The sequence below is a fragment of the Schistocerca piceifrons genome, chromosome 7, assembly GCF_021461385.2.
Source record: "Schistocerca piceifrons isolate TAMUIC-IGC-003096 chromosome 7, iqSchPice1.1, whole genome shotgun sequence".
Classification (NCBI taxonomy): domain Eukaryota; kingdom Metazoa; phylum Arthropoda; class Insecta; order Orthoptera; family Acrididae; genus Schistocerca; species Schistocerca piceifrons.
The window spans coordinates 177,829,608-177,852,737 of record NC_060144.1 but is presented as its reverse complement, the minus strand read 5'-3'; the positions used below and the strand labels follow the sequence as shown (position 1 = coordinate 177,852,737).

The 23,130-nt window shown below is 41.8% G+C and overlaps 1 protein-coding gene across 1 annotated transcript in view; it reads right to left on the bottom strand.

Moving 5' to 3' along the window:
* The window catches only part of LOC124805074 (insulin-like growth factor-binding protein complex acid labile subunit), a 584,744-nt gene that overhangs the window by 442,606 nt on the left and 119,008 nt on the right, over window positions 1-23,130 (bottom strand). Inside the window, exon 2 of the mRNA XM_047265506.1 lies at window positions 4,397-4,456. The gene's annotated coding sequence lies outside the window, so the exon portion shown is untranslated. The remainder of the gene's footprint in view (window positions 1-4,396; window positions 4,457-23,130) is intronic.

Sequence of the window (23,130 nt, the reverse complement as noted above, 5' to 3'; positions counted from 1 at the left end):
TTAGTACACAGTATGGTTTGAGAGTAAATCGGAGAAAGACGACGGTAATGGGAAGTAGTAGAAATGAGAACAGCGAGAAACTTAACATCAGGATTGATGGTCACGAAGTCAATGAAGTTAAGGAATTCTGCTACCTAGGCAGTAAAATAACCAATGACGGACGGAGCAAGGAGGACATCAAAAGCAGACTCGCTATGGCAAAAAAGGCTTTTCTGGCCAAGAGATGTCTACTAATATCAAATACCGGCCTTAATTCGAGGAAGAAATTTCTGAGGATGTACGTCTGGAGTACAGCATTTTATGGTAGTGAAACATGGACTGTGGGAAAATCGGAACAGAAGAGAATCGAAGCATTTGAGATGTAGTGCTATAGACGAATGTTGAAAATTAGGTGGGCTGATAAGGTAAGGAATGAGGAGGTTCTACGCAGAATCGGAGAGGAAAGGAATATGTGGAAAACACTGATAATGAGAAGGGACAGGATGATAGGGCATCTGCTAAGACATGAGGGAATGACTTCCATGGTGCTAGAGGGAGCTGTAGAGGGCAAAAACTGTAGAGGAAGACAGAGATTGGAATACGTCAAGCAAATAATTGAGGACGTAGGTTGCAAGTGATACTCTGAGATGAAGAGGTTAGCACAGGAAAGGAATTCGTGGTGGGCCGCATCAAACCAGTCAGTAGACTGATGACCAAAAAAAAAAAGGTAGAGATGCCACAGATCACCATCTGTCTTACTTTACGGAGCAGACGAGCCTCCGAACCTCACGTTGTGTGAAGAGTTGCGGACGTCCAACCATTTAGCTCCTAGTGGTAGTTTCACTGTCCTACCTCTTTCCGTAAATGGTCACGACAGTAGCACGTGAACATTCGACCAGCTTCGTCGATTTCGAGATGCTCTTTCACAGGCTCTGCGTAATAATAACAGGCCATTTGTTAAAGTCTCTTACCTCATGGATTTCCTTATTTGCAACTCATATCTTCGCTAAGGTCACCCCGCGTCCGTGTGCGCTCCGCCTACATACATTTGTTATCACGTCACATGCCCACAACGCCCCCATGTGGTCAGTGGCCATAATGTTTCGACTGATGAGTGTGTGATATCTTCGATGTGGCGAAATATCTTACATCGCTTTATAAAGGCAAGGTCTCCGGTCCAGATTATATACCAGACAGGCTCCCTTCAGAATATGCTGATATAACAGGACCATACTTAGCAATCATATACAACCACTCACTCTTCGAAAGATACCTACCTGAAGACTGGAAAGTTGCACAAGTCACAGAAATATCCAAGAAGTAAAACAGAAATAATCTGCTGAGATACTGACCCATATCGCTTACGTCGATTTGCTGTAGGATTCTGGAACATGTAAAGTGTGCGAACACTATTAATTACCTCGAAGAAAACGATTTATTGGCAAATAGCATAATTAAAAAAATATCGTCTTGTGAACACTAACAGTTCTTCATTTTCAAGAAGTAATGAATGCTATCGACAGGGCATTTCAAATTAATTCCATATTTTTAGATTTCTAGGTAGCTTTTTATATCATTCCTCAGAAGCACCTTCTAATTAAATTGCGTGCATGCGGAGTATCGCCTCAGTAGTGTGACTGGGTTCATGGTTACACGACAAATCACAGAATCTAAAAGGTTTAAATTAAACAAAATAGTTAGAGATTACAATAACGAGACATAGATAATGTTGTAGGTAAAGCACACCAAAGATTGCGATTTATTGGTTGAACGCTTGGAAAATGCAACAGATCTATTAATGAGACGGCTTACACCACGCTTGTCCGCCCACTTCTGTACTGCTGTGCGGTCTGGGGGGACTGACTGGAGACATCGAAAAAGCTGAAAGAGAGGCAACTCGTTCAGTATTGTCGCGAAGTAGGGGAGTCAGCACCGCGAACATGAAACGTGCATTGGGGTGGAAATCATTAAAACAAAGGCATTTTTCGTTGCGGCAATATCTTCTCGTGAAATTTTAACCACCAACTTTTTCATCCAGTTGTGAAAATATTCTGTTGGCGCCCACCTGCATAGGGGAGAAATGATCGTCATGATAAAATAAGAGAAATCAGAGCTCGTACAGAAAGACTGAAGTACTCATATTCCCCCTGCGTCATTCGAGAGTCCAATGGTAGAAAAATAGCTTGAAGGTGGTATAGTGTCCCTTTTGAAATATTCAAGACGATATACTTGAAGTAAATATTAAAAGAACTGTGAAAAATATTATATGGACATAAACGACAAATTAATTATGAAAATGTGTTAAATTAGCTTCAAAGAATTTAGATTAGATGAGATCGTAGTGCACAACTTTCTCGAAATTAACATTATTATCTTTATCATTATACATAAGAGAAAAAATATATTTAAAATCATTTCGAGTCAGATCATTTCTTCTGCTGTATGTAAGGTACGCTGCTATTGCAAACCGGTAGCTTTCGTTCTATTTGTTCTCGTGGGTAGCGAATAATTCAAGTGTAAATATATTTACAAAAAGTGAGTGCATTGTGTTACTTAAAGAACCCATGCAAATAATTCTTACTGAGTTAATGATTGCCAGAAGTTATTTAGCATTTTTTTCAGTTTTTGCGAAGCGAGCAGCGGTGATCTTTGAGTGGCAACAGTTGGCCGCCATTACGCGGCTATTTAAATTTATTTTTTTGTGTAACATATCACCACAGCCGGAGCAGAAAGAATCATTTCAAGTTATTCAATTAACTGACGTGCAAAGCTAAACTAATTTTATTTCGTCAAAAAATGCATATTTCAAAGACACGATTTATTCTAGGTCAGTGAACTTAGAGTGCATTACATTTCACCGAAATCATTTGAAATAATTTGTTGGGAACATAATTTGAAACATAATTTAATATTTATCTTTCGCCACCTACAAATCAATATATATATGATTCGTAGGTGGCCAAAGATATATATATATATATATATATATATATATATATATATATATATATATATATATATATATATGTATGTATATATATATCATCCTTTTCTTATGTTTCACTTAATAATAATAACAATTAATAACCACAGAAAGGAAAGGGTGACATAGTGGTTCAATGAACCCTCTGCCAGGCACTTAATTCGGCATAGCAGAGTAATAATGTAGATGATTCAGTTCAGTTTTCATGATGTTCAATATTTACATTTCCCTTTCTTGTTTTGTGTTTGTAAATCAAATTAATGTATGATTTCTGTGGGAGTGTGTTCACAAAGAACAAATAAAGCTAGAGTTAATCGGGACAAATGTCATCAACTCACAAGATAGATAACCTTCCACACTATTAACCCTCAATGGCTTCGTAAGGACTAACACAACTAATTTACGAGGCCCTTTTCCTTTCTTAGTAGATCATCCGTTGCACGACAAATTTAATCACGCATTTGAGTTTGCGGGGAGCAATCTGTCGGCCGATCAGTGGAGCTGGAACGAACGAAAGGTTTGTTACCTGCAGTTGGGTACTGCAATTTGTTTCGAAACGTAAATTCCTTCTGATGGTGCGTAGACGACGTAGCAGCGCCACTCGGTCACTACTGAAATACGGGGTATTTTTCGTGTCTTGTGGCAACGGCCTTGCCGCAGTGGATACACCGGTTCCCGAGAGATTACCGAAGTTAAGCGCTGTCGGGCGTGGTCGGCACTTGGATGGGTGACCATCCACGCCGCCATGCGCTGTTGCCATTTTTCTGGGTGCACTCAGCCTCGTGATGCCAACTGAGGAGCTACTCGACCGAATAGTAGCGGCTTCGGTCAAGAATACCATCACAACGACCGGGAGAGCGGTGTGCTGACCCCACGCCCCTGCTATCCGCATCCTCCTCTGAGAATGACACGGCGGTCGACTGGTCCCGGTAGGCCACTCGTGGCCTGAAGGCGGAGTGCCTTCGTGTCTTGTAGCCCGTGTTGATGCATATTGACAAACCGATTATCATACAAGAGTAATATGGGAATCCTCTATGTTATGGTCATATATAAATTCACTTTAAAGAAAATTTTATTTGCAATAAGAAACTAGATGGCGTTTCTGCCGACTCTGGGGCTCGTATGAAACACAAGACGAGCTGTATTTCTTTGGTCCATCTCCATCTGCGCAATGAAAACACGAATGTGTTAATATCTACTGAAAAATTAGATAAAATACTTTGGCGAAACAGCCAGTATTGCCATCTCGAGTATCGTGTTACACAAAGAAAAAAGTATTGCTTATAAGCAAATGAAAATTTTAGTTCTCGCAATCCTCCAACTTCGTAGCATTCCTTCAGATATCTGTAGTCTTTCTGGCATCGAAATGCGAAACATTTGTTATTTATTGACATGTTAGGTACGTTTCGGAAAACATGCGAAACCTATACTCACCTACTGGTCGACTCCAGGCAGTGGTTTGTTGGCCGTCACTTCATGGCAGAGCGTTCGAGCCTGGAAGAGAGAGAGAAAAAACTGTTGCAGAAATGTATCTATAAAACCAAATTGGTCAAATTAGTTGATTGCTTGGCGGATCAAACTCATTTACTGTAAAGCTATTAAGGCTAGGACGCTTAAATTTTACGTTCATGTTTAAATTTTACGCAGGCCTAACACATTCGCTGTAGATACACCTATTATTCTTCGTATTCTGCTTCCATTGTTACCTTTGTTGCAACTCATAACGCTGTAGACTAGATTACTCTTTAAGGCATAAGACTTGTAGTGGGGACTAAATTAATGATCCCTCTTGAACTGGAGGTCGCGCAAAACACATGACGAGCAGTCTGTGTCTGTGTTGTCGCCACCTAAATACATTTTTAAAAAATGGTTCAAATGGCTCTGAGCACTATGGGACTTAACTACTGTGGTCATCAGTCCCCTAGAACGGAGAACTACTTAAACCTAACTAACCTAAGGACATCACACACATCCATGCCCGAGGCAGGATTCGAACCTGCCACCGTAGCAGTCGCGCGGTTCCGGACTGCGCGCCTAGAACCGCTAGACCACCGCGGCCGGCATACATTAAAAATCTTGACAGTTTCTTCACATGGCCTTGTCAGAAAAAGAGCAACAGGGAGATCATTTCTAAGAATAAAGTTTATTACAGCCGAAACTGCAGACACGTTAACCCGACTTTTGACTAATTTTAAAGTTAAAATGACTGTATCTGCAGAAAGCATAGAAGAAACGCATCTGATGGATATTAGAGAGCCACTCGGGATATACTCAAAACACAGAACTGTATCTTAGAACAAATAGCGGTTATACTATTTTAGACCTCACACCATTCAGGAAGAACTGGAACTCTACCGATCCAGAGGAGCGTGGTCATGGTAATTTGCTTAGGGTTTTAGTATTAGGGGTCCTGGGTCTCGAGTGGTTCGTGTACACTACTTTCCTCAGTTTAACTAATACACATAACTTAAATATGGAAAAGTACAATTTACAGCTACCGATCCATTTATATTACTTTGTGCGCGCACGTGCACACACACACACACACACACACACACACACACACACACACACACACAAACACACACACTCGTATAGAAGCATTCGGTGAATAATCAAAAGCTCAGGAGCTAAAGAGATAACCCTACTCCAAACATTTAAACAGTCAGTTAAAGCAATGTTTATAAAGGTCGACTTAGTAAAATCAGGAACAAAGTGACGATGTGACGTGAACTCCAGTTAAAATTTTATATAAAGACGTTGGCTATAAAAGTTGGCAGAGAGAAGCCTGTGTTGGCCAAATGTCGTAGTAGTTGGCTCGCAGCACCGCATTTGATCTGTAAGTCCAAGAAGATGAGGCCTGCAGCCGGCCGGTGTGTCCGTGCGGTTCCAGGCGCTTCAGTCTGGAACCGCGTGACCGCTACGGTCGCGGGTTCGAATCCTGCCTCGGGCATGGATGTGTATGATATCCTTAGGTTAGTTAGGTTTAAGTAGTTCTAAGTTCTAGGGAACTCATGACCATAGATGTTGAGTCCCATAGTGCTCAGAGCCATTTGAGGCCTGCATCATCTTGTTTAGCGCAGTCATATAACACGGACACCACTGAGACCGTAATACACGGGGGCGAAGCAGCTAAAACGGGCGATCCCAAATACCTATAGTACGAGTGCATTTATCGCGGTGTGGTTTTCGCAGAGTTATAAGCAAAATGGCAAATTTTCTGAAGTTCGCAAATAAGTTTTATTGTTTATAGTCGCTGAATTACCACAGCAACTTTTTCTAATGTAAGTAAATGACTTTTTCTGTAGAATTTGATACACTGAAGAGCCAAATAAACTGGTACAGGCATGGTTATTCAGAGATATGTAAGCAGGTAGAATATGGCGCTGCGGTCGGCAACGCCTACACAAGACGTCTAGTGTAGTTGTTAGATCGGTTTCTGCTGCTAAAATGGCAGGTTATCAAGGTTTAAGAGAGTTTGAACGTGATATTATAGTCGGCGCACGAGCGGTGGGACACATCATCTCCGAGATACCGATGAAGTGGGATACTGTCTGATCACCTGCATCCATTCATGTCCATTGTCCGTTCCGACGGACGTGGGCAATTCTAGCTGGACAATGCGACACCCCACACGTCCAGAATTGCTACACAGTGGCTCCAGGTACAATCTTCTGAGTTTAAATATTTCCGATGGCCACCAAACTCCACAGACATCTACATTATTGAGCATATCTGGGATGCCTTTCAGTGTGTTGTTCACAAGAGATCTCCACCCTCTCGTACTCTTAGGGGTTTATGGACAGCCCTACAGGATTCATGGTATCAGTTCCCTCCAGCACTACTTCAGACATTAGTCGAGTCCATGACACGTCATGTTGCGGCACTTCTTCGTGTTCTTTGGGGCCCTACACGATATTAGGCAGGTGGAGAATCTTTTTGGCTCTTCAGTGCGTAATCTTCTAAGAATTCTTCGGTGACGTACCATGTATGGGTCTTGATCAAATAGTACGAAGGTAACAGCGCCACAGACCACAGTCCCGCCGTCAGGAGAAGAGATTCCACAAACGACTGCACTACTGTGTCGTATGTAAACAAACATGTAACTCAGGTATGTTTCGTGTGTTTATTATCACGGCTGCTATGCAAACTGCCCAAAATGTTGAACTTGAGCACTTCGGACACACGCTATAAAGTAACATTCGGAGAACGCAACAGATATGGAAGCCGTTGAAACGAAGCGATAGACGCAGCGAAATGTGAAGAGGATGAAATGAGACTGAATTTTAGAGTTAGCGGAACACTCGTTTGGTTGACTCCTCTTGTACTTCCGAGATGCTCTACAGATCGCCACCTCACTAGGAGGAACTTAATGCCCGAATGGAACCATTTTACTGGTCAGTGTCGAAGCCACCATCTTGCTGCATCAAAAGGCTTCCTATCATCCACGTATCGATCCTCGCGGAGTGCATCCTTCATTGGGACAAACAGATGGAAGTCAGAATGTGCGAGATCTGGGCTGTAGGATGGATGAGGAAGAACAGTCAAACAAATTTCCTGAGCTTCTCTCGGGCGCTTTTTGTTCACTGCCAGATCGAGGTAGACATTCTACGAGTGTTTAAAGGTATTTGCGATGCTCTGGTTTACCGCCGAAAGAAACTCCATGACACCTGTCTGCTTGGAAAACACGTCCGTTACAGATGCCATGTTGAAGACCACGTGTAACGCCGTCACCTCTCGCGACTTCATGAAACTTCGGGGTCTGTGGAATCGACAGCTCCGATGCCACAGCGTAGGTGCATGCTCGTATAAGTTGGAACTACGAGAGCGGATAAACTACGCCGACCGCAGCGCCCTCTAGCCGACGCTGTGGAGCTCAACGAGCGCCGCACTGCTTTTCTCCCCAGGTGATCAAGAGCAGACGACCAAGCAACTTAGCTTGTACTACGTAGGGGGGCTAGCCATTACAGACTCTGCCTTTGTTACGTGAATGATAGTTTGTCCAACTACACTACTGGCCATTGAAACAGCCACACCACGAAGATAATGTGCTACAGATGCGACATTTAACCGACAGGAAGAAGAGGCTGTGATATGCAAATGATTAGCTTTTCAGAGCATTCACACAAGGTTGGCGCCGGTGGCAACACCTACAACGTGCTGACATGAGGAAAGTTTCCAACCGATTTCTCATACGCAAACAGCAGTTGACCGGCCTTGCCTGGTGAAACGTTGTTGTGATGCCTCGTGTAAGGAGGAGAAATGCGTACCATCACGTTTCCGACTTTGATAAAGGTCGGATTGTAGCCTATCGCGATTGCGCTTTATCGTATCGCGACATTGCTGCTCGCGTTGGTCGAGATCCAATGACTGTTAGCAGAATATGGAATCGGTGGGTTCAGGAGGATAATACGGAACGACGTGCTGGATCCCAAAGGCCTTGTATCACTAGCAGTCGAGATGACAGGCATCTTGTCCGCATGGCTGTAACGGATCGTGCAGCCACCTCTCGATCCCTGAGTCAACAGATGGGGACGTTTGCAAGACTACAACCATCTGCACGAACAGTTCGACGACGTTTGCAGCAGCATGGACTATCAGCTCGGAGACCATGGCTGCGATTACCCTTGATGCTGCATCACAGACAGGAGCGCCTGCGATGGTGTACTCAATCACGAACCTGGGTGCACGAATGGCAAAACGTCGTTTTTTCGGATCAATCGAGGTTCTGTTTACAGCATCGTGATGGTCGCATCCGCGTTTGGTGACATCGCGTTGAACACACATTGGAAGCGTGTATTTGTCATCGCCATACTGGCCTATCATCCGGCTTGATGGTAAGGGGTGCCATTGGTTACACGTCTCGGTCACCTACTGTTCGCATTGACGGAACTTTGAACAGTGGACGTTACATTTCAGATGTGTTACGACCCGTGGCTCTACCCTTCATTCGATCCCTGCGAAACCCTACATTTCAGCAGGATATTGCACGACCGCATGTTGCAGGTCCTGTACCGGCCTTTCTGGATACAGAAAATGTTCGACTGCTGCCCTGGCCAACACATTCTCCAGGTCTCTCACAAACTGAAAACGTCTGGTCAATGGTGGCCGAGCAACTGGCTCGTCACAATACGCCAGTCACTACTCTTGATGAACTGTGGTATCGTGTTGAAGCTGCATGGGCAGCTGTACCTGTACACGCCATCCAAGCTCTGTTTGACTGAATTCCCAGGCGTATGAAGGCCGTTATTACGGCCAGAGGTGGTTGTTCTGGGTACTGATTTCTCAGGATCTATGCACCCAAATTGCGTGAAAATGTAATCACATATCAGCTCTAGTATAATATATTTGTCCAATGAATACCCGTTTATCATCTGCATTTCTTCTTGGTGTAGCAATTTTAATGGCCAGTAATGTACTAGAAACTGTTAGCTGTGATACATGAACAACAACTTCGCACCTACGTGCTCATCTTTACCAAAAGTTACGTACATGCCATTGACTAATATTCTCTATTAAATGTGCTTTTGCTTTACTTGCAGTACCAAGGTGCTTTACGTCTCCTGCTCCTACTTACTTCCTTCATTCGGCCTATTTTGCAGATCACAGGAGCAGACCCACGCACCATCTTCCAGGCGGGATACGAAAGGGTTAAAAAACATTTCAAAGCCAGGATCACACAAACTTACTTTTTTTTTTTTTTTTTTACTCAAGGCACCCAGTTTCAACAGGCTTAACTGTCATCTTCAGGTCTTCAACATTTTTTTGTAGTAAAACGTGTTCATTTTACGCTGACCTCATGCACAAGATGTCAAACGTGTATCAAGTTGGTAAAACTCAACGCTTGACATCTTGTGCATGAGGTCAGTGTAAAACGATCGTGTTTTACTACAAAAAAATGTTGAAGACCTGAAGATGACAGCTAAGACTTTTGAAATCGGTTGCCTTGAATAAAAAAAAAATATTTTGGGCGATCTCGGCTTTTGAATGGTTTTTAACAATTAAAAGCAGGTCTCTCTTCATACTCTCATAATGAGATAATTCTGTGAAACTACCGAGTCTGAAGCGATATCCCACCGCAAAAAGAACAAGGAAGGAGAAAGTATTGCGTTGTTTGCTGAACGCCCCTGGTAATCTTCCCCTTGTTTGAACTCTACCATATCTTCCATTCTCTGTAAATAATGAATGTCACTATCCAAAAATGACTTAGTAAAGCAAGAACGGACTGAGTAAAAGAACGGACACGAGAACTTACAGACCATTACGCTTAACATCGGTTTTGCTGCAGAATTCTAAAACACATTCTTAGTTAGAGTATACTCGTAATTAAGTCCGTAGAGACCTAAGATGTACATTTTACATTTCTTGCTTTTATGTTTTCGTTTCCTTCAAAGGCAAAGAGAAAATGTGGAATGGTAGCCCAGCGTAGAGATTGTGCCTACCGTCATGTATTTTTGATTTTCAAATGTTAAAAAACAGAAGATGTTTTATTCTGTTCCTCGGTGAGAGGAAGGTCTCGCTCTCTGTTAATGAACGAAGGTACACGCACGTTATTTTAGAGCGTATTCGGCGGTAGCCTTTTTTGTTATCAGAATAAGTAAAAAGTCTATATTTTTTATTAGCATCGAGGGAAGAAGTTAGTATTATTCTACCAGCGAAAAGTTGTATGGGACATTATTCCACGTAGTACTGCAATATATAGAAAATCCAGAGACCCAACTGTGTACTTCGGAGTTATAACGAAGATCCGATTACAACAATATAAAGCACACAGTCAAGATTTTGTAAGTGGATACGGCGATCGGACGTAGTATTATTAATTAAAAAGCATAAATTTGCAACAAGAAAGAGACTGTTTCGTTTATGTGGAAATATGAAAAGATATTTTACCCATTTACAGGCATAGCTCAGCTCATTTTGCTTGTCCGACACGCCGGAAAATTTCATAAGGGACAGTAATCATAATTCCAATTTCAGATCACCTCTTTATTATTTCATTATCTGACAATAATTAATTTAATTACACTACTAGTCAATAAAATTGCTATATCAAGAAGAAATTCAGATGATAAACAGGTATTCATTGGACAAATATATTATACTACAGCTGACATGTGATTAGATTTTCCCGCTATATGGGTTCACAGATCCTGAGAAATCAGTACCCAGAACAGCAACCTCTGGCCGTAATAACGGCCTTCATACGCCTGGGCATTGAGTCAAACAGAGCTTGGATGGCGTGTACAGGTACAGCTGCCCATGCAGCTTCAACACGATACATCTACATCTACATCTACATTGATACTCCGCAAGCCACCCAACGGTGTGTGGCGGAGGGCACTTTACGTGCCACTGTCATTACCTCCCTTTCCTGTTCCAGTCGCGTATGGTTCGCGGGAAGAACGACTGTCTGAAAGCCTCCGTGCGCGCTCTAATCTCTCTAATTTTACATTCGTGATCTCCTCGGGAAGTATAAGTAGGGGGAAGCAATATATTCGATACCTCATCCAGAAACGCACCCTCTCGAAACCTGGCGAGCAAGCTACACCGCGATGCAGAGCGCCTCTCTTGCAGAGTCTGCCACTTGAGTTTATTAAACATCTCCGTAACGCTATCACGGTTACCAAATAACCCAGTGACGAAACGCGCCGCTCTTCTTTGGATCTTCTCTATCTCCTCCGTCAACCCGACCTGGTACGGATCCCACACTGATGAGCAATACTCAAGTATAGGTCGAACGAGTGTTTTGTAAGCCACCTCCTTTGTTGATGGACTACATTTTCTAAGCACTCTCCCAATGAATCTCAACCTGGTACCCGCCTTACCAACAATTAGTTTTATATGATCATTCCACTTCAAATCGTTCCGTACGCATACTCCCAGATATTTTACAGAAGTAACTGCTACCAGTGTTTGTTCCGCTATCATATAATCATACAATAAAGGATCCTTCTTTCTATGTATTCGCAATACATTACATTTGTCTATGTTAAGGGTCAGTTGCCACTCCCTGCACCAAGTGCCTATCCGCTGCAGATCTTCCTGTATTTCGCTACAATTTTCTAATGCACAGTTCATCAAGAGTAGTGACTGGCGTATTGTGACGATCCAGTTGCTCGGCCACCATTGACCAGACGTTTTCAATTGGTGAGGGATCTGGAGAATGTGCATGCCAGGGCAGAAAAGCCCGTACAGGACCTGCAACATGCGGTCGTGCACTTTCGTGCTGAAATGTAGGATTTCGCCGTCAATGAGAACAAGAGGTGACCGAGACGTGTAACCAATGGGACCCCAAACCATCACACCGGGTGATACGCCAGTATGGCGATGACGAATACACGCTTCTAATGTGCGTTCACCGCGATGTCACCAAACACGGATGCGACCATCATGACGCTGTAAACAGAACCTGGATTCATCCGCAAAATGACGTTTTGCCATTCGTGCACCCAGGTTCGTCGTTGACTACACCATCGCAGACGCTCCTGTCTGTGATGCAGCGTCAAGGGTAACCGCAGCCATGGTCTCCGAGCTGATAGTCCATGCTGCTGCAAACGTCGTCGAACTTTTCGTGCAGATCCTTGTTTTCTTGCAAACGTCCCAATCTTTTGACTCAGGTATCGAAACGTGGCTGCATGATCCGTTAGTCATGCGGATGAGATGCCTGTCATCTCGACTGCTAGTGATACGAGGCCGTTGTTTATCCAGCACGGCGTTCCGTATTACTCTCCTGCACCCACCGATTCCATATTCTGCTAACAGTCATTGGATATCGACCAACGCGAACAGTAAAGTCGCGATACGATATGTAAGTAGGCTGTTTATGTTTTCTCTATGTAAGTAGGCTGTTTATGTTTTCTTATTGGCAACGTTACGTAGCGCTCAATATGAAAATCACTGGCTGTGCTGTGTGCAGTCTGTGGCTAGTTTGCATTGTTGTCTGCCATTGTAGTGTTAGGCAGCTGGCTGTGAACAGTGCGTAGCGTTGCGCAGTTGGAGGTGAGCCGCCAGCAGTGGTGGATGTGGGGAGAGAGATGGCGGAGATTTGTAATTTGTCATGAACTGATATATATATTATGACTTGTGATGATATTAAGGTAAATACATTGTTTGTTCTCTATTAATATCTTTCATTTGCTAACTATCCCTATCAGTAGTTAGTGCCTTCAGTAGTTTGAATCTTTTATTTAGCTGGCAGTAGTGGCGCTCGCTGTATTGCAGTAGCTTGAGCAGCGAAGATTTTTGTGAGGTAAGTGATTTGTGAGAGGTATAGTTTAATGCTAGTCAGGGCCATTCTTTTGCAGGGATCTTTGATAGTCAGATTGCGTTGCGCTAAAAACATTGTGTGTCAGGTTAAGGACAGTCTTATATTAATTGTTAAAAGGGGACGTTGCATATGTCGACCCTTAGCCTAGGATACCTCACTGGAATCTTCTGATTTTTTCTTGTAGTTTGTGTATTTAGTGTAGCTTTTGTTTATTGCTAGCGCGTAATTGTAGAGAGAATTTCCTTTGTAGTTGCAGTCTTTCATTGTTGTATAGTAAAACAGTTGTGGCATGCATGTAGATTTGCACCAAGTATTTCGCAGCTGCGCTTGCAATTAACTAGATATTATTTTAGTGCTATGTTAATGTGTTCTCTTATTTTTGATCTTCAAATTGTGTTTTTCTGTGTTGTCGTGTGAAATACTGTGACAATAATGGCGTGTGAAAAACGTAACACTAGGCTCCAAACTAAACTGAGAAATAATAGTGATGACGAGCGTAGCTTATCAGTGCCGCCGAGTAATGAATTTACTAATGTTCAAAGTAGTAATTTGGTAACTGTGCACAGGGAAATGGAGCGGGCGTCAAACAATGGCGTGGACAGTGAAACAATTAGTGAAGAGGGAAGCATTATCGATCGACCGGTCGGCAATAGCTCGCCTCAGGAAGCCGAAATGACACGACACGATCTCGCAAATACTGTAGATTCAGGTTTTGGTTCCTCACCGTTTTCTCGAATAAGTCAAGACACATTTTCTGCTTGTCAAAATGTGAATGTTTCCGGTGTAAATTCACTGCCGAAAAGCACTGAGGAACATGTTTCAGACACCAATGCATTGTTATTACAATTAATACAACAAATGGGACAGACACAGCAAAAGCTTCAAAAGTTAGACACAGTGGAACAAAATCTAAAAAAGTTAGACACAATGGAACAACACCAGAGACAAACACAGCAACAGTTAGACACAATGGAACAAAATCTTCAAAAGTTAGACACTACACTTGAACAAACACGTGAAGATTTAACTACTGAGTTACATAACATTGAATCGAAATGTCAAAAAGTCTGTAATGACGTAAAAACACAAATTTGTGAGCATTTTCAACCTATTTTTTCGCGGCATGAAAATGCATTACAGAATCACGAAGCAGCCATAAAAGAACTGCAAATTATTGTTCATGAAAATCATGAGACCTTGAAAGCTAAATTTGACTCAGTTGCATCTACCGATTCGGTTACGCAACTTGCAAAAACTCAGGAAAACTTTAGGGACACAGTGGACACACTGAAACTTGGTTCAGAAAAACACACTGAGGAAATAAGTACACTATCGGATAAAGTAGCCGAACTTTCAGATCAGTTCACTAACTTATCTACAAAGGTAGATGATGATCTGAATGACACAACACCTGTAGCCTTCACTGACACAGAAGAGTATGAACAAATTAGGAAATTCAAACAAAATCAGAATCGAATTAATACACAACACCAAAGAGAAATCCGGGAAGTACAAGATCAGCTGACACAGGTAATACAAGAATTACGTATTTCAGAGGACACTCGCGCTCCAACACGGGAAGAGGGACTTAGAAATACGGAAAAGACGCAAAATAATAACACAGGGCATTTCGGAAGTTATGAAAGAAACTGGCAATGTGCACCGAATTTCGATATGGAACCGCCGACACGACGTAACAATGACCGATATGCTACTCGCCGACATGATGATTTTGACTATAAGCTGTTCATTACTACACGTAAATTCAAAACATTTAAGAATTCTGGCAACGACATTCATCCACAAGCATGGCTCCATCAATTCTCTCATTGTTTTCCTCCCAACTGGTCGTTAGAACACAGATTAGAATTTATGTGTGGCTACTTGGAGAATGAACCAGCTGTAAGAATGCGATCGGTAATTCACGATTGCCACAGTGAAGGAGAGTTTTACCATGCCTTCCTCTCAGCATATTGGTCTCAAGCCACACAAGACCGCGTTAAACATAACATCATAATGATGAAACATTTCGAACAATCTGAACTTTCCAGTCTTGTGAAATATTTTGAAGACATGTTGCACAAGAATCAGTACCTGTCAAACCCATACAGCCCCTCAGAACTCATCCGCATTTGCTTAATCAAATTACCTGAACATTTACGACACATTATTTTGGCAGGGCGTTGCAAAGACGACATTGAAGCATTTCAGGGACTCTTACAAGAATTAGAAATTGACACTGACAATCGCGGAACGCGAAACCAGGAACACAGCAATTACAGGTCACATCCGTCGCAATTCCGCGATGAAAGAAGTAATAACTTTACACGACAAGGCTATTCTTACAACGCAAATCGTGACCAAAACAGACACCACCCATATGACAACCACTGGCAGAGTAATAATAGTTACAGAGAAAGATCGCATTTCCGTAGTAATGAATATGACAGAGATAACCACAGAAACAGACAATATGGGAACCAAAACAATTATTACCAGGGGAGACAGAATAACTTCAGACGCAACAGTTCAGCGCGGAGTTACGATTCAGGGAGAAATTCTCCACCATGTGACCGACAAGAAAGAAACTATGGAATCTACCGACATGACGACAGACGATATGATCGTAACGACAGACCTGAATTGCATCAGAACTGGCGGGATTCAAACAGAGCAGGGCCCTCTCGTCAAGGCGAATTTGTAGAAGTTAGGTCTCCAAACCCCAATAACGACGCGCGCCAACAAAGGGACAGACAATGACTCACACCGCATGCAGCAGGCAGCCGCGTGCGCCCGCTAGCTCCGAGAAAAATAACATAAGACGTTAACCTTGAGAAAATTTTTAGCACTCCTCACCGACGTATACCACATGATAATTCCGTTGAAGTTGAAAGTCTGCGTACTAGGAAGAGTAAAGGATTGCACCACACTTCACATGTAAACCATTTATTGACAGATAATCTGCCTTTTAACTTTGTCTTTGCCATAAAACGTTTCACTTCACGTTACTAGTATGCTTTAGAAACTGTTACCATGCAACAATGTTTGAAGTTAAATATCCAGCCAAGAACCAAGAGAAATTATTTAAACAGAAATTACGAATGCATTGTTATTGCGAACAGACGACACAGTGTAATTGTGTGTGTACATTCTTGCTTGTTAGTTGCACGATTAGAACACTTTACCAGTACTGCTAATGAGATTTTAATGCAACATTTTGGTTTATTTGAAAATACATTCTGAATTAATGTGCTTTCTGAGAGATACCAGATGACAAAGAGGTTAGTTTATGTGACAGCTACACGGTTTTATCACGACGCTACTAATGAGTGACAATTTACAATGTTGCTTTTGCAGTGTATCTGTTTTATATCTGCACAGTTTTCTGAATTCTTCTAGGAAGAAAAACATGTTTTAGTAGTAACTTTTGTGGTATAGCAACAATGAGACAGCCTTTTTCGTGGCATAACAATACGTTACTGTACAGTACTTTCCTCATCACGGCAATAAGCGTAATAACTAAGATATCTATACGCAAAGCATTTCACTTTTGTGTATCATGAGGTAAGTACATTGACTTTAGCAGAACTTTGCTTACAGAGGACGATAACTACGACAGTTCCACAGAATTATCTTACAGCAAGATGCGCATTTAGCGCTACAGGACACGCATTTGAGTGATTAATCTTATACTTAAAACACTTATTTTCAAAGATTTTTTAATTACAAAGAAAGTTTTCCGTGATACATTTCATTCCATTGCTGTAATCTGTAACACCTGAGGGTATAATTACATTTATCCTCAGGGGGGTATACGCCTACTTTGTGTACCATGTGTGTGGCAACCACAAGGAACCCTAGCTAATATGGTATTTGCTTATACAACTTTACACGTCGGTACCATATTTCTCTAACACAGAATTACACAGCTATCTGATTATTTGACAGAGAAACAAACATTCTTTTTACTACGTCAGTGACAGATGTTTACGCAATTACAGTTGGATAACTTCACACTTATGAAACTGTATTTTGTCCGTACTTTGTGAAATGTTCATATTTTTTCGGATTCATTGTGATACTATGAGAGCTTTGAGATATTTGGTATGGGATCATGATTTTTAAAGTACTTTTGAGGCAGATGACACTTTTGACATGAGCAGAGAATTTTTTTTAATTATTGGAGGAAGCTACGACGATTTTGAGATTTGACTGAGGTGTTATGATGTTATTTTTACGACGACGATGTGTATTATGCTGCTGAGGTATGTTTATGATTAATAGGCTGAGGCTATATGAGTTATTTGAATATGCTTCATATTTATAATGACGAAATATTGACGAGTGTCGATGGATACGTATATGTGTAATAAGGTAAGGAGTAATGAATAGTGGGTAGGGACTCTTGACTTGTGAAAAAGGATGTTGGAAACCAAGAATCGTACTTTAAGAGTTATGACATGTGTGAATCATGTGTGAATGTATCACAATGCCACTGAACATTTTTTTGGACACTTATATTTATAGGATTTTGTTTCTAAAGATTTGCAACGCTAATTCTTGACCTGTGAAATATTTTTATGTGAGACTGTTACCGTAGCGGAAGCTGGTGTCGTAAATATTTCCGTAAGAAAGTTAAGTGACCACCTGCACATAATGCGTCGCGGGCACCCACCTGGGCGACAGCCGCCCGAAAAAAAAAGCCATTAGCCTTTCCGGAAGCACAGGTAGAAAAAAAAAAGGGAAGGCCATTATCCTCGGTATTGACATTTCCTTGTTGAAAGTATAATGTGGAGCTCGTAATTTATGATATTTACTGAAATGCCTAATGAAATGACGAGAAATATTCGTACATCTGCACACCTGATTACGACAAGCGTCTTTCTACGAGAGTTGAGAGAATTTCTACTAACTTATGAAATGTCACATGACTATTGAATGATATTTTTATGCTTTGGTTTGCGTAATTGCTTATTTCATTTGATATCTGGTTTCCAGCTGTGTTGCAGCATTGCTTTTATAAAATGAAATGCATTTGCTAATGTGAACACTTTCTGTCAACAGATCTATTAAATAATTATTTTATGATCCACATTCTTTAAAAAAGGAGCACTTGGACAGGAAAGAACAATAAGAAGGAACTAGTAACTGCATTCATAATTTTCTTTTCAAGTAATTGGTAACTTTTTGATAGAATAACTTCTTGTGGTGCACCACTTTAATTACTTAGACATTAAGATGTGATTATACATTTCCCTTATCTGCATTGTTGTTTTTACTGTAATATTTTTTCTGCTTGCGCTATGTCATGTTTAGGTATAAGTTGCTGCTGTTTGCCAGGCATAGTGTTATTGAATTTGACTTTTGCTCATTTATGCTGCTAGCTTTGCCAATTTGCATTTTTTGCATTGCTGTTTGTGTTGATTTGTTATGTGATGCTGCATTGCCTCGTCCCTTAGTTTAGCATCTGAGCTCAGTAGATTTAAGTTAGCTTAAGAGGGGGTAGCCTCTAAGAGAATGAGTTGCGATGAATTGGAAGAAATGCATTGAGAAAACAGGTTTAGGTAGGATTTTCTTGGAAATAAATGTTGAGGTAAGAAATGTGTGAACATATAAATACAGAAAGCATGCTTAGATAGAATTTTTTTTGGTGGAAACAAAGGATGAAATAAGAGGAAAGATATATGAAGTTTTGGGTTGGACTGCAGTACCAAATGTTACACTGAAAACGAACCCTGTCCTTTCCTATTGGTGTTATCCCACTATGTGTTTGTGTACCCTTGAGTATTTGTTTTCTTCCTGTCTCTGTGTACTGTTTCATAGAATTTTTTTCTCTTCTAATACTAAGCTATATTCACTATGAGGAGGAATACTGTTATCCTCAAATATAAGTTGCATTAATAATATGTTATTTTCTTTGTAAAGTTGTTTACAATTCTGTTCTGTTTCAATGTTCATGTGTGAAATTAATGTCTCGAAAACTATTCTCATTATTTTATGTATGTACTTATGTCACTATTTTTGTAACACTGACGTATATGTCTATTTCTATTCTTTTGTAACGCCTGTTTTACTACAAATGTTATCTGTATTGTTATGTTCTTTAATGATGTATTTTGTACCTTTGTTATTGTATTCTTCTGTTATAAAATTGTAATTGTCACCAGTTCATGATATTATTAACTTGTAAGTTCCATTTCACTGCACACGTTTCTGTTGGTCATAGTATATGGACAATATATGAGAAGTAGGGACTGTTAGTGTTTGCACGTGTGTTGGTAATTCAGCAAGGGACTGGATAACAGCATTGCTGGTTCTAAGGACAATTAAAAGAAAAACTTTCTGAGTGCACAAGTGGTGGTTTATGGACTTGCTATATTCTCTGCAAGAATCTTCGATGGTGATTGTGCACCTGCACAGTCGCAACGGATGGCTGCTGGCCGTCTCTACCAGGACTACAGTGGGTCTGCACCTCTGGTGGCCCACCAATACCATACTCTCTACCAGGACTACAGTGGGTCCGCTCTGTGATGACTTACCTACCAATATTCTTCAAAACTTCGAATGACTCTGCTGTGGGTTTGCTCCATTGTGGCCCATTACCTGTCAGCATGTCAAGAGTCAGCACTGTCTTTCCATTGGAAGGACAACACTACTTCTTCAAGACTGCATGGAAATCCACTACTTCTGTGTGCATTGTCTTTTACTGCTCAGACTTTGAGAAAAGAAACGGCAGTTTCACTGTGATGAACAATGAGGACTGTCTTTATGGACTGTGAGAAATTTTTAGCTTTTGACCAACATTGTATCAATAAGTGTGTGCATTTGATTTCTTTGTTATTGTAATTATGAAAAATTTTATCAAATCATTATTGGCCACTGCCCAAAAAAAATTTGTAAAATTTTTTGTGGGGAGCATGGGGGCTATGTAAGTAGGCTGTTTATGTTTTCTCTATGTAAGTAGGCTGTTTATGTTTTCTTATTGGCAACGTTACGTAGCGCTCAATATGAAAATCACTGGCTGTGCTGTGTGCAGTCTGTGGCTAGTTTGCATTGTTGTCTGCCATTGTAGTGTTAGGCAGCTGGCTGTGAACAGTGCGTAGCGTTGCGCAGTTGGAGGTGAGCCGCCAGCAGTGGTGGATGTGGGGAGAGAGATGGCGGAGATTTGTAATTTGTCATGAACTGATATATATATTATGACTTGTGATGATATTAAGGTAAATACATTGTTTGTTCTCTATTAATATCTTTCATTTGCTAACTATCCCTATCAGTAGTTAGTGCCTTCAGTAGTTTGAATCTTTTATTTAGCTGGCAGTAGTGGCGCTCGCTGTATTGCAGTAGCTTGAGCAGCGAAGATTTTTGTGAGGTAAGTGATTTGTGAGAGGTATAGTTTAATGCTAGTCAGGGCCATTCTTTTGCAGGGATCTTTGATAGTCAGATTGCGTTGCGCTAAAAACATTGTGTGTCAGGTTAAGCACAGTCTTGTATAATTGTTCAAAGGGGACGTTTCAGATAAACCGCAATTGCGATAGGCCTCAATCCGACCTTTATCAAAGTCGGAAACGTGATGGTACGCATTTCTCCTCGTTACACGAGGCATCACAACAACGTTTCACCAGGCAAGGCCGGTCAACTGCTGTTTGTGTATGAGAAATCGGTTAGAACCTTTCTTCATATCAGCACGTAAGTGTCGCCACCGGCGCCAACCTTGTGTGAATGCTCTGAAAAGCTAATAATTTGCATATCACAGCATCTTCTTCCTGTAGGTTAAATTTCGCGTCTGTAGCACATCATCTTCGTGGTGTAGTAATTTTAATTGCCAGTAGTGTATTTCCATATATGTCAATTTTATTTTTTATTATGTTGTAGACCGAATTGCTTACGTTCACGAATCAGCATGGTTTCAGAAAGGTACCCTCCGTTGCGCACAGGATGATGGCTTGAGGATTATGTATGTAGATGTTGAAGTAGATCGTAACTTCATGAAACTACTGAGGCTCAATGGGAAATATCTCACATTGCCCACAACATTTTTTCAACCGAAACTGGCAGAATAAAAACGTGTTGCATTACTTATTGAACGCCCCTCGTACATATAATGCGATGATGAAGAAATCTTATATTGCAAGCCTGAGTGGGACAACGACGTATCTATTCAACTAATTTATGGTTGTCGTGCCCACTATGAAGAAGGGACGATTACTGACGAATAGGAAAAGTAGTGCCTAAACTAGCTGGACAAACAAGAAGGGTAGGAAAACAAGTGGACAAAAATGGAGCAATGGAATAAAGAAATGGGTAAATAAAGGTAACGAGCAGTACCGATCGATCTGAGGTAATTAACTGTTGCGCATGACGTCGTTGGGCGCGGCGATAAATATTCTGGGCGTGCTCCGGGATTCACGCGACACGGCGCTGGAGCAACCCCACCCCATTTATTGCGAGCCCGTGACCAAAAATCGTAATTGGACGCGCAGCTGAATTAGAAACGGGCGGCGCAACAGGCGGGCGGGCTGCAAAATTCAGCAGCAATAACAGCGGGGTCCCGGCCCGGCGAATCAATCGGAGCCGACAATAGAGGCGTTCCCTCAGTTCAGGGCAGCGATTGAAGGACTCACCAGCTGCACGCCCCAACACAGGCGTCCGTACAGCACGTCCGGTCCCCTCTACACTGAAGCGAACACTAGCGAACGTGCAACAGCGAACAAGAATTCACTCTGGTTGGTGTAAAAGGTAGGCGCTTGTGAGCATACGGTCCTGTTCGGTTCGCATTCGCTTGTGTTCGCTCGTGTTGCTCTGGATGTTTTCGCGAGGAAGCTCGCGTCGTCTCCTCTTCGGCAGTGGCAGGACATAAAACTTTCGTTTGCTATCTTGTCTACTTGTGTTCTGATTGATAAGAGTTCCGTATGCAATGAAGTGATCCGCAGAGAACTTCCGCAAGGCGTTTGATACAGTTCCCCACAGTCGTTTAATGAACAAAGTAAGAGCATATGGACTATCGGACCAATTGTGTGATTGGATTGAGAGTTCCCAGACAAAAGAACGCAGCAAGTCATTCTCAATGGAGAGAAGTCTTCCGAAGTAAGAGTGATTTCAGGTGTGCCGTAGGGGAGTGTCGTAGGACCGTTGCAATTCACAATTATACATACATGGCCCTTGTGAATAACATCGGAAGTTCACTGAGGCGTTTTGCGGATGATGCTGTGGTATATCGAGAGGTTGTAACAACGGAAATTGTACTGAAATGCAGGAGGACCTGCAGCGAATTGACGCATGGTGCAGGGAATGGCAATTAAATGTTAATGTAGACAAGTGAAATGTGCTGCGAATACATAGAAAGAAAGATCCTTTATGATTTAGCTACAATATAGGTCAGCAACTGGAAGCAGTTAATTCCATAAATGATCTGGGAGTAGGCATTAGGAGTAATTTAAAATCGAATGATCATATAAAGTTGATCATCGGTAAAGCAGATGCCAGACTGAGATTCATTGCAAGAATCCTAAGGAAATTCACCGAAAACAAAGGAAGTACACTTGTACACTTGTCCGCCCACTGCTTGAATATTGCTCACGGTTGTGGTATCCGTACCAGATAGGGTTGATAGAAGAGATAGAGAAGATCCAACGGAGAACAGCGCGCTTCGTTACAGGATATAGTAATCGCGAAAGCGTTGCGGAGATGATAAACTCCAGTGGAAGACACTGCAGGAGAGACGCTCAGTAGCTCGGTACTGGCTTTTGTTGAAATTTCGAGAACATGCCGCCCGCATCTCGTGGTCGTGCGGTAGCGTTCTCGCTTCCCACGCCCGGGTTCCCGGGTTCGATTCCCGGCGGGGTCAGGGATTTTCTCTGCCTCCTGATGGCTGGGTGTTGTGTGCTGTCCTTAGGTTAGTTAG